Source organism: Glandiceps talaboti, chromosome 13, assembly GCF_964340395.1.
Source record: "Glandiceps talaboti chromosome 13, keGlaTala1.1, whole genome shotgun sequence".
Classification (NCBI taxonomy): Eukaryota; Metazoa; Hemichordata; class Enteropneusta; family Spengelidae; genus Glandiceps; species Glandiceps talaboti.
Genome location: NC_135561.1, coordinates 17,629,044 through 17,642,815, shown reverse-complemented (window position 1 = coordinate 17,642,815; position 13,772 = coordinate 17,629,044). Strand labels below are relative to the sequence as shown.

Here is a 13,772-nt window from a genome sequence, read left to right as displayed (position 1 = left end):
TGGTAGTATAGACAGAGTTCAGAACTAAAATAATATTCACTTCATGTATGAATTGCACGCTCTATACAAAGTGCATTTCTCTTGACTCCTACCTAAAGCATCCATGTCATAATTAACTGGATCATCAGACCCTAACCTATATGTCTTCTGAACAAAATTGGCAAGATCTCAAAGAGATCTACCAATTGGTGACAGTTGCTCTGGAAACGGTGTTTATTAGTTTTAACGATCAATGTGAAAAGAACTCAAGTAGTCAAGTAGCAATCCCCGAGTCAGTTGGTCAATCTGACCTGCAGTCCTTAACTACCGTGTAGACAAGACACTGTTAACAGGCGTACTTTCAAGAATCCAAGTTTAACGACGGTAAGCAGATTATATTTTCGTTCAGAATCGTGTCCTTCCATATACTCTTTTGAAATACACTCTGTTGTAAACAGAAAATAATGAAAATCAAAATATTCTGTTTCTTTTCACCGAATTCAATGACTGTGTTTGCTTTTAAAACAATGCTACATTTTGAACACATAAACATTATTGGTGCTAAATTAGCTTTCAGATATACTCTAATAATCTGTAATTATATTGGATATTTCTATAAACTTGTCAGCCAAGATGTAGGAGGAATCTGGAGTTCCCATGGAAAATATGTGTTATTCGGTAGAATCAAACTGAACTACACCTCTCTTAGGTCAATATTTCAGTGAAAACAAGATAACAGTATCTTATATCGTTTGCAGGTGATTAGAACTTCTAAATTAAAACGCGTAATCCAAGATAAAGAAATTATCGTGGATAATTGTTCCCCCATCATAATTTATTTAAACTAGGCCCGAAGGTTGCACACCGAGGGTGCACATTGAGGGTACACATCGAGTTCTACATAAACTCACTGCAAGTCTAGGCATTCCATTGAGTTGTCCTGTTTGCTTTGGGCTGGACCTTGTACACACACACACACACACACACACACACACACACACACACACACATATACACACACACACACACACACACACACACACACACACACACACACATGTACACGTACACACATGTTTGTTAATATATTCGATAACCCAAAACCTTGAATAAACGTACCTATCATACATCAAACCAGAGCAACTGACACTAACTACCATTCATTTGGTCAAGGCACTGTCGAGTTGAGCGACCAGTAATATTGGATTCGACCATTTTAAAGATAAATCCTGATGTTGGGGGTAATTATAACTTAATAAGTGTAATCATGAAATCCGGGATTTCAATCTGAATAACTCAACGTTGCTGTGAAATAACATGACAGTGCATGTGTCCAAACATTTGAAAATGCTGATACAGTTGACTAAACAATTGACAAGGGGCCTTTGTTCATCTGTTTGAACTTTTACTTAAGTTATCGTACAGCTTTAACATTTTACGAATTATCACTTTCAATGGGCAAAGAAGTCCAGTTGAGAAAAGAACAGTCACACCCCGATGAAGGGCACGTAAAATGTCCTTTGCGATGTTCATTTGATGTCTGGATGGTGGCATGTGTAGTTCACTTCACTTTAGACAAAATGTTGCAAGAAACTGTACTCATTCAATCTTGCTCTCTTAAACTGTAGCATCTCAAGTTTCTTATTGTTTCTGAATGGTTATATGAAACAGAAAAACTGAACAGTATTGTGAAATTTGCTGTAATAATGTCAAGGTCAAACGTACCTATCATACATCAAACCAGAGCAACTGACTCTAACTACCATTCATTTGGTCAAGGCACTGTCCAGTTGAGCGACCAGTAATATTGGATTCGACCAGATTTTGTAAAAGAACACCAATTCGAATTAATCCAATCCAAAGCAAAATCATGCTTATAGTAGATGTATCGTTATTACGACAAGTTCATCCTTTTTTTAGTTTGTGAAAAATAGGATTTCCTCGGACAGAGATACGACACTGGTAATCGAGCCTTCGGTTCTACCATAAAGGCAAACTAATTCTATGATTGCTCAAGTGGGTGATAGCGGTTCCTCTGTTGTGCGATTATAATCACCTTGTGATCAACATAGTGTAAACATTGGAAGTCCCAAAACACTACATGCACGTTTATGGATCTTAAACTCCCTACTATAATTAGACTATAATTAAACCAACATCCATTCAATAGCTTATCACTGTTGTATCAACATGTTGTAACAATAGTTTTAGTTTGTGTCTATCTTAGAAAACTGAAGGCTAAATTACTAGAGTACTATATACCAGAACTTCTTGAATTCATTTGATTTAATTTCTTCTGATAAATTAAGATTTCGTTTCTAGACAACTTGGCCTTTTTATTTACACCGCATTTAAAATTAGACGATCGTCATTCTGATATAGCAATTTGAGTATACACTCCATATATTTTATTCAACTTGGCTGGTGCATGGTATGTATAATTGAGGATATACTGATGACATCAGGAAACTATAGTTTTAATGGTTGAGGCTTGTATATTTTAGGACTAATTATCATATCATAATCATAATGTTTTGCTATTTTGAATAGATACAACACCACTTTAGAATAGGAATGACATTGCTAATCCCTGTCCACGAGTCTGTGCTTGTAGAAGTGTGTATTTACTAGATAGAAAATAGGGTCTAACTTATCCTATTTTTAAATCGTTGACAAGGTGGTGACAATGATGAACCGATCAACTGACCTACAGGGTAAACCTAAGTAGTTTGACATCTTAGTTTTGTTGTATTTCAATCATTAATGTGAGAGAGAGAGAGAGAGAGAGAGAGAGAGAGAGAGAGAGAGAGAGAGAGAGAGAGAGAGAGAGAGAGAGAGAGACAGAGAGAGACAGAGACAGAGAGAGAGACAGAGAGAGAGAGAGAGAGACAGAGAGACAGACAGAGAGACAGACAGAGAGACAGACAGACAGACAGACAGACAGACAGACAGACAGAGAGGGGGGCGGGGGAGACAGACAGACATACAGAGAGAGCGACAAAGACAGAGAAAGACATAAACAGACAGACACACACACACACACATACACACAACAAACAAACAAACAAACGCAATCAGTAGAGCTATTTTGACCGCGGGCAAGGTCGCTTGTGTTTTGACGTGCATATCGGTTGAGTCGGGACACGGATGATCGCTCCAGAGAACGCCTTCTTGACCACCTTAAGTCGTGATTATGGTTGACAATGTTGAATTGGTACACGCACAGCCATAATATGTTGCATTCACTTAATCAATCAACGTCCACGTTATATACGATATATCACCCAATTTATAAGGCATAGTTCATAGATCACATAACCATTAGGTATTGATTGTGATATCATGAGAATCCATTTCTCATCAAAAACATTAACGTATAATTTAATAGGTGTAAAGACAAGTCCGTCTTCTCTAAATACATTTTACTTCATATTGTAATTTCATTGTAACCAATCAACTTCATCTTTGCTTTTGTGTACCTCTCACGATATATCACCCAATTTATAGTTCACATAATCATTATCCTAAATATAACAGGCCAGGTTGTTATATTGATTGTGATATCTATTGCAATTTCAACTTCTGCATCTTGGTAATATATACACTGTCTTATATTAGAGTATGTTTCGAGGTTGTGATGTAATATATTTATTCCATGCAAATGTATCAAGCTCTAAGTTTACGTAGTATTTCTCGAGTTGTTTTTGCTCATTTGAATATTTTACATAGGACTGATGATTCTACAATTATAAGTTAATCTACATTTTGCTGTTACAGGTAATCGTTAGATTTGTTGTTGCATCACATGTAGACATCTCGAATAATCAATCCATGATATAACTTCCCTAGAGAGAATGGGGGAGGAGGGACAGACAGACAGACAGACAGACGGACAGACAGACAGACAGACAGACAGACAGACAGACAGACAGACAGACAGACAGAGAAGCGAACAGACAGAAAAAGACAGACATACAGAGTTTTGTAATCAATGTGGTAGTATAGACAGAGTTCAGAACTAAAATAATATTCACTTCATGTATGAATTGCACGCTCTATACAAAGTGCATTTCTCTTGACTCCTACCTAAAGCATCCATGTCATAATTAACTGGATCATCAGACCATAACCTATATGTCTTCTGAACAAAATTGGCAAGATCTCAAAGAGATCTAACAATTGGTGACAGTTGCTCTGGAAACGGTGTTTATTAGTTTTAACGATCAATGTGAAAACATCGTTGTCAACACAACCACCACCAACAAGAACTCAAGTAGTCAAGTAGCAATCCCCGAGTCAGTTGGTCAATCTGACCTGCAGTCTTTAACTACCGTGTAGACAAGACACTGTTAACAGGCGTACTTTCAAGAATCCAAGTTTAACGACGGTAAGCAGATTATATTTTCGTTCAGAATCGTGTCCTTCCATATACTCTTTTGAAATACACTCTGTTGTAAACAGAAAATAATGAAAATCAAAATATTCTGTTTCTTTTCACCGAATTCAATGACAGTGTTTGCTTTTAAAACCATGATGCTACATTTTGAACACATAAACAGTATTGGTGCTAATTTAGCTTTCAGATATACTCTAATAATCTGTAATTATATTGGATATTTCTATAAACTTGTCACCCAAGATGTAGGAGGAATCTGGAGTGCCCATGTAAAATATGTGTTATAGGGTAGAATCAAACTGACGACACCTCTCTTAGGTCAATCTTTCAGTGAAAACAAGATAACAGTATTTTATATCGTTTGCAGGTGATTAGAACTTCTAAATTAAAACGCGTAATCCAAGATAAAGAAATTATCGTGGATAATTGTTCCCCCATCATAATTTATTTAAACTAGGCCCGAAGGTTGCACACCGAGGGTGCACATTGAGGGTACACATCGAGTTCTACATAAACTCACTGCAAGTCTAGGCATTCCATTGAGTTGTCCTGTTTGCTTTGGGCTGGACCTTGTACACACACACAGACACAGACACACACACACACACACACATGTACACGTACACACATGTTTGTTAATATATTCGATAACCCAAAACCTTGAATAAACGTACCTATCATACATCAAACCAGAGCAACTGACACTAACTACCATTCATTTGGTCAAGGCACTGTCGAGTTGAGCGACCAGTAATATTGGATTCGACCATTTTAAAGATAAATCCTGATGTTGGGGGTAATTATAACTTAATAAGTGTAATCATGAAATCCAGGATTTCAATCTGAATAACTCAACGTTGCTGTGAAATAACATGACAGTGCATGTGTCCAAACATTTGAAAATGCTGATACAGTTGACTAAACAATTGACAAGGGGCCTTTGTTCATCTGTTTGAACTTTTACTTAAGTTATCGTACAGCTTTAACATTTTACGAATTACCACTTTCAATGGGCAAACAAGTCCAGTTGAGAAAAGAACAGTCACACCCCGATGAAGGGCACGTAAAATGTCCTTTGCGATGTTCATTTGATGTCTGGATGGTGGCATGTGTAGTTCACTTCACTTTAGACAAAATGTTGCAAGAAACTGTACTCATTCAATCTTGCTCTCTTAAACTGTAGCATCTCAAGTTTCTTATTGTTTCTGAATGGTTATATGAAACAGAAAAACTGAACAGTATTGTGAAATTTGCTGTAATAATGTCAAGGTCAAACGTACCTATCATACATCAAACCAGAGCAACTGACTCTAACTACCATTCATTTGGTCAAGGCACTGTCCAGTTGAGCGACCAGTAATATTGGATTCGACCAGATTTTGTAAAAGAACACCAATTCGAATTAATCCAATCCAAAGCAAAATCATGCTTATAGTAGATGTATCGTTATTACGACAAGTTCATCCTTATTTTAGTTTGTGAAAAATAGGATTTCCTCGGACAGAGATACGACACTGGTAGTCGAGCCTTCGGTTCTACCATAAAGGCAAACTAATTCTATGATTGTTCTTTAATGTGGTTGATTACACAAGTGGGTGATAGCGGTTCCTCTGTTGTGCGATTATAATCACCCTGTGATCAACATAGTGTAAACATTGGAAGTCCCAAAACACTACATGCACCTTTATGGATCTTAAACTCCCTACTATAATTAGACTATAATTATACCAACTTCCATTCAATAGCTTATCACTGTTGTATCAACATGTTGTAACAATAGTTTTAGTTTGTGTCTATCTTAGAAAACTGAAGGCTAAATTACTAGAGTACTATATACCAGAACTTCTTGAATTCATTTGATTTAATTTCTTCTGATAAATTAAGATTTCGTTTCTAGACAACTTGGCCTTTTTATTTACACCGCATTTAAAATTAGACGATCGTCATTCTGATATAGCAATTTGAGTATACACTCCATATATTTTATTCAACTTGGCTGGTGCATGGTATGTATAATTGAGGATATACTGATGACATCAGGAAACTATAGTTTTAATGGTTGAGGCTTGTATATTTTAGGACTAATTATCATATCATAATCATAATGTTTTGCTATTTTGAATAGATACAACACCACTTTAGAATAGGAATGACATTGCTAATCCCTGTCCACGAGTCTGTGCTTTATGATTCACAAATAAGCGGAATGAGTAAAATAAACATCCCACTATTACTTTTACAGTTTCAGAATCTGGAAATTAAGCCTTGCAGTACCAAGGAAAGTGTCAAAAGAAGCAGTCAAGATGGCGTGTAAACTTGTCTATCAAATAGCAGGTAAATAAATTACAGAAACTGTGAATGAACTTTCAACGTTAAAGCATGTATATATGTTCTCGCGTGATTTAGATATAATTTCACTATAATTCTATAATTAAGATACCGGTAGTATAAATACCGGAAGTTCACAAAATGTTGACTAAAAGTTTACTCGCACAGCGCAGCACAAGTTCCTCCCCTCACCCTAAACGAACGTGCACAAGTGTGACATCGACACGTTTAATTTATATATGATGTAAACCATGGTGAAAATTGTAGTGATCACACCACTAAGATCGATACGGTGTAACAACATGATGGTAAACACATTAAAGTACTACTGGAAAACCAGCACTTTATCTTCTATTTACAGAACTTGTTATCATTAAAGGCGCGATTTTTTTCGAAATTTGATAAGAAGTGCGAAATTGAAAATGTTGGTTAGATACGATAACTTCCACATAAACCTTGAACAATGTCGAATCACTGTGAGTAAACAAGTTCGTGAAGCTGTATACATAATATGATACAATACATCCAAATAAATTTGAATTTTGCGTCCGCACTCAAAAATCAACCACCCAATTCAATCACGATGTCACTGTTCTACTTATGGATGAAATTGGCCTCTTATTAACATGTGAAATGTCTAAGTATTAATATTAATATTTCAACAATTTTCACCGAAGATATTGTTGGTTGTGTGATCCGAAAAAAATAATACTCCAGTTAAAGCTAGTGGAACTTTAAATTAACAAAAAACTGTTAGTAAATGAATATTTTCAAAAATGATACAAATATGGACCGACAAAAATTACATAAAAGCGTAGATAGACAAATTTCCTTGTCAATGACTTAAATCCATTGGATCTTCTTTGTTGTCGACTGTGGCGTTTGTTACTATGGGTTGACAAACTTCTAATAATGGATATGTTATATATAAAAGAATAGAACATTTATAGCAGCTGTAGTAACATAACTTTAGTATCAATGTCGTCAATATATATCTCAGTTAGTCTCGCTGCCAGAGTCATGAACGCTTTGTAAGGAGCACGAAGTGCGCCCCGAGCGGCGAAGCCGTGAGAAGTGAGTGACTTATACTCGTCGTCCTCGCTTCTTGCGGCTTTGTGCTCCTTACTAAAATCATGAGTCTGGTAGCAAGACTATATCTCGGGTGTTTGAGAAAATGCTATATATGTTGAACTAAAAAAACCATATGCTTTCACTTTCAGTATTTATGCTAATTATGCAATTGACATCGGCACTGGAGTGCTACAGTTGTATCGGTTTCCCTCCGCAAAACACAACAGTAGCATCATGCGAGATTGACTATGAGGATAAAACCGTTTGCGATGAAGATCAAGATGCTTGTGTAGTAAGTTTACAACTCGCAATTTTAATAGTAAACTGAACGCTTTCCTCACCGACAAAAAGTTATATTCTAAAGTTATAGTTATTCCTAACTCCTTCACATATTACCATACAGCTTGCATTCATATGTTATTTAATACCTAATTACTAAATGTAATTATTTATGCCAACGACGTATGAAAACGAAAAACAAGAAACGTCCTATGTTGTTATAATCCATATAAGAAGTAGGTCCAATTTAATTGAAATACTTACCACATCTTCCTTAGATGCAATCTCACTGTTTGACCTGAGCTTTGGGGAAGATGGGTTCTTTTCTACCACTCAACACCAGTGAACTGAACAGACATAATTTAATTGCAATGGGCACCTGTGTATAGACAAGTGGAATGAGCAGGGCGGTCATCTTGATATGTCACAGTTGGCGTTCATCATTATCATAACCGCAAACTCCACCAACGTAGTTACTAACACTAATACACAACGGTTATATTCAATAGTGATAATAATTATATAAGAAACATTAATATTGAGGCCCTTACTTTTGTGATTATGACAATAATGGTTTCAATTGTCCAGGTCACTCGCTTTGAAGGTGAAGGCGGCGATACTCTAGCCATTCGTCGACAGTGTGGGACTTCTTCTGATTGTTTGACGGAAAGCGATTGCGTAGCTGCACCTGATGGTTCGAAAGTTGGTAAGTAGAGAGTGTAATTAGTTGTACCATATAAATTCCAATGGCCAAACCGCATTTAGTAAAAAGTAGTGGTAAATCATATTCAGCCATTTTTGATCCCATTAGTGTTGTCAGGACTTGTTTGGTTTAACTAAGCAAACCATTGCAATGTAATCGTTGAATTTACAGGAAAGTTGATTCAGTTGCCTTCAAGTTGGCGATTCACTCAGGTGACATGATCTTTTTTTACATAAATATAGACAACTTCAAACCAGTCGAAAATAAACAACAACAGATATATTTGCAATTATATTAGCATATCATACCACACAATGCTGTCAAACACTAAGCCGTTTTTCATCTCGTGGCAGATCTCAGGGTGGTCAAGGTGAAAGTATCAAACGCATTTACAGCAACACCATTGTTCTCTACGTCATCGCACATGGTCAAGGCACAGAAACCTATTGTGTATGGTCTCTCTGCTGTTGTCAGTTTAAGGCTTAAGTTTGCATATTGATGAAACAATTTCATCATGGCTTCTTAGTTGGAATATGAAACTATATATGCCAAGTCTTTGTTTGAAACTTGATAAATTGCAAGAGATTACTAAATGTGTAAACAGTTTCTTATTGTAAACAGTTTCTCATTGTACGTAGAATAAATATTTTCTATATTTTTTTAGCTCTTTGCAGCGTATTGGTTTGCAAACATGATAAAATTGTTTTGTAAATAAAAAAATAAAAAATAATGAATAAATACCCAATCCTCATCCATGGCCATTTTAAAATGTTTAAGCAAAAAATACCACCATGTCCCATTAGTGTAACGCCAAGGCAGTGGCAATTTTTCTGTAAACGCGGTATGAGTGACTCAAAGATTTCATTTCTCTTGTCAGTCTGTTAATTATTTATATCAAGAACTACAAAAATATATTTACATAATGGTCAAAGCGTTTTTCATTATCCCTTCCACATCATATGCATTAGAGCTAAGTAATGCTATTTGTACACGGACAAGTACTGTTGAAAACCTCAGCACAACACAGAATGATTATTTATGTTAAAGAGCATTTATGTTTGGTGAAAAACTTTTGTATGAAAACTTTGCAAAAATGTATACGTTTGTAAATTAGATCCAATTAATACGATATTTAATTATTTTTATTAATTAGTTGATTATAATTACGTAACTAAACGACCTCTTAACATGTTATTAACTCATTATTGTACATTGTGAATAGGCGAATCTGACGTAGCCATGAATTGCAAATCGTGCTGTGAAGAGGATCTTTGTAACTCTGGTGACGTCATACTCATTAACGTATGGCTAATGTGTATCATATTGATTGGAAATGGTGTCTTCTTCACTTAATACAAATCAATCATCATCGTTGAAGTACAATGGGCTGCTATGAATGGTGGAGATCCGTGTGCAACAATTGAAAATGGACCTACCATAAATGCTGGAGATTCGTGCATAGATTAACTAAGAAATCAAAGTGATATAATGATTATATTATTATGACTAGATATGTAATAATATTAATATTTGGAATAATTAGCCTAGAACAGAATAGTTTAATATTGTAATATTTACATTATCATACCAATAGTATAAGCAAAAAGACAACTCAGCGACAATATGTCAAATATCTTCAATTTACATGTATGAAAGAGTGATTTTTATTATTATTCACATGATTCATTAATAACACATATACATTATCTAAAATTATCATCACACTAAATCTAGCAAGTGTCCAATGTATGTAATAACAATAGAAATGTATTGTTGCCTGTATTAGCCTATCTTTATCTAACGCGATTATATAATTAAATAAAAACAACAGTGATCAATTATTCACTTTCATATGTATGTATGTTTTCATCCACCATTTATGTATTCCCGTCAGTACGTTATTAATTAAGTCTGTAAAGACTAGTCTGTCTTCTGTCTGTCTGTCTGTCTGTCTGTCTGTCTGTCTGTCTGTCTGTCTGTCTGTCTGTCTGTCTGCCTATGTTGCTGTGTGTTGCTGTGTGTGTGAGTGTATGTGCCTATCAGCACGCTGACCGATACGTGAGGGCGCCCTATCATGATGTACATATACCTAACAGAATATAGTGTACATATATAATAACGAATCTTTCAGTATAGTGTTGGCACAGTGCTCTCAAGTGCTCTAGGAATAATTCATTAATTATCTTATTGAGAACTGAATCACCTTCTTGCATTATTTTACCTAAAATTGTAGGTAAAACACGAACAGTACATTGTGTAGTAAGTTAAATAACTAAGCATATCTTGTTTGATTGGAGAAAGTTTATTGTAATCTTTAAGTCACAGTTATTTACAATAATATGCGACGTGTTGACTATTGAAGCGCCACCTACGGCTATTTTTTACAGATAGTTTTAGCATATAATTATTGTAGACTAAGATAGTCATTTATGGAGCTTATACAATATAATCTTCTCCATCAATGATGATAGTAGTTCGTCTTTTGCTTTCAACTAAGTAATCTGATAACATTTAACAGTTCGTAACTTTATGTCTTTGATGATGTATTTTGACAGTAGACTCTCTCACCGTCCTTGGAGCATCGAATCGCTAAAACATTTATTTTGTATGTACCAATATCTACTGTGCATAGTTGTACTGTGGGCCCTCATCGACTGCATAGTGCTAATCATTTGTTGACGTGACCATTTGTTGGTATCGCAATATCATGGAGTCTCAGTAACACGTCAATAAATGATTAGCACTATGCAGTCAATGAGCGCCCACGGTACAAAGATATCCCAGTAAAAATTATGCGGTAGATAGTGGGTACATATAAAACAGCTAATAGCGATCCCGTGGACTGGTTGGAGAGTCTCATATTGACAATGAAGTTATTCCCTACATTGGTATGCTTTCCAAACAAGGTGAAAGCTCAGGGAATTTTGTAACCTACGGAAATGAAATAATAGTTTGATTGGACTGGTGCAATTCCATAACCTTTATGTGAGACAGAAAAGCAAACAAATCATTACAAACCTGTAGGCAATCAATAGGCTCTCCACAGAGGGTCTATGGACAATCCGAGTAATATATTCATTATTAAGGAAATACTCACTTTTCCTCGATTTTCTTTGTTTTCCTATTACACGTCGACTGTATTTGCATTTCTAAAATTCACGATTCCGTATAAACGAAACGCATGTGATGTGTCCATCGTTAAAGGAACATAGAACAAATTTGAACTAATTTCCTGACGTGTTATTTTTGCTTCATCTGAAAAATTATACACTAGGTTGTTCTACATTTTGAAACACAGATTGTTGTAAAACTTTCCATTACGGGTAATCGTGAGATCTGTTTCATCGCATGCAGGGCACGTGAATAATCAATCCATGATTTACCATTTCTGTACATCCAGAATGAGACGTTGTTAATCTCGTGATCGTGGAGAAAATTAGCAAATACAAACCAGTCAAGCTTTATATTGAGCTGTTATATGAATCAATACCACACTAGACGAGATTTGTATTAAAGTGTGTGTATTTACTTGGCAAAAATAGGGTCTGAATTTGGCCCATACCCGATTTGTACCTCCCATAAGGGGAGGTTATGTTAGGTTTTTGTGTATGTCTGTCTAATGGTCTGTCTGTCTGTCTGTCTGTCTGTCTGTCTGACTGACTGACTGACTGACTGTATATCTCTGTCTATCCTTGTGTATGTGAGGGTACTTGGGTGTGCGTGTGTGTATGTATGTATGTATGTATGTATGTATGTATGTATGTATGTATGTATGTATGTGTGTGTGTGTGTGTGTGTGTATGCACACTTGTCTGTGTAAGCATGTGTGCGTGTGTGCACGCTGCGATGATATAAGTTTGGAGAATTGTGCTCGATGTATTGAGTAAACATGGGAGAATTATTTTAGAGACCAACTTACTTAACTGTAACATTGTGACTAAAATATAGCAGAAAAATAGCAGGAAATTAAAATAAATATTGACTAAAAATCAGGAAATAAAATCGAAAAGTACTGAAATGTATTCAGTAGATTTCAATAACTTGCTAATGGTCAGTTTCACAGACAGATATACATTTGCATCACTGTAGTTACAGTTACCAGTAAATTTTGTTATTTACCTTCAATAATGCCAGTATCTTTCCAAGCATGTGATAAACCTGGCAATATGTTGTCTTCTACCGAAATTAAAACATTAGTGTGTACGTGCATGTTTTCGATCAATTCTAGTGAATTATGATATTTCATATGTCAAACAGAAAAGAAAGCAACTATTACAAACTGTCGACAATCCGAGATATATGAGGTAGAAAGAAGAAACTGCTCTGTGTTTCTTTGTTTACTTCTAACACATCTACTGTGTTTACCTTGCATCGTACATCTTATACTTGGGATATGTTGTTGTGTTTTCACATGAGAGAAAAAACGAAAGCAGCCGAATTGAAGGTGTGCAACAGAAGGTGAACAAACTAGTAGGTATTTTCAAAAAAGCACAATTGTGCATATCATCGTCGTTGGATTTTAATGTGGTATTAGCTGAAATTGTACCTTTTATAGGGGTGTGTTTGATGCCCAACAAGGTACCTCTAGCTAGTATTCCATTTACTGAAGTATACATAACTATCACCTGCAACTGTCAGAATTAAAACTTTGTATTAGTCATATTGTATTAAGGATTAGTATGGCGTTTCATTGGGGCCTTTATTATGTACATCTTATTTGACTCGCCTCGACAACTTATTTGGCCACTCGACATCTTATTTGACTCGCCTCGACAACTTATTTGGCCACTCGACATCTTATTTGACTCGCCTCGACAACTTATTTGGCAACTCGACATCTTATTTGATTCGTCTCGACAACTTATTTGGCAACTCGACATCTTATTTGATTCGTCTCGACAACTTATTTGGCTCCTCGATAACTTATTTGACTCGTCTCAACAACTTCTTTGGCTCCTCGATAACTTATTTGCCTCGACAACTTCTTTGGCTCCTCGACAACTTATTTGACTCGCC

General features: G+C 35.7%; 1 protein-coding gene across 1 annotated transcript in view; it reads left to right on the top strand.

The window, feature by feature from the left end:
• The first annotated feature begins 4,256 nt into the window (after positions 1–4,256).
• The window catches only part of LOC144444686 (uncharacterized), a 34,156-nt gene continuing 24,640 nt past the window's right edge, over positions 4,257–13,772 (top strand). Inside the window, exon 1 of the mRNA XM_078134199.1 lies at positions 4,257–4,366. The gene's annotated coding sequence lies outside the window, so the exon portion shown is untranslated. The remainder of the gene's footprint in view (positions 4,367–13,772) is intronic.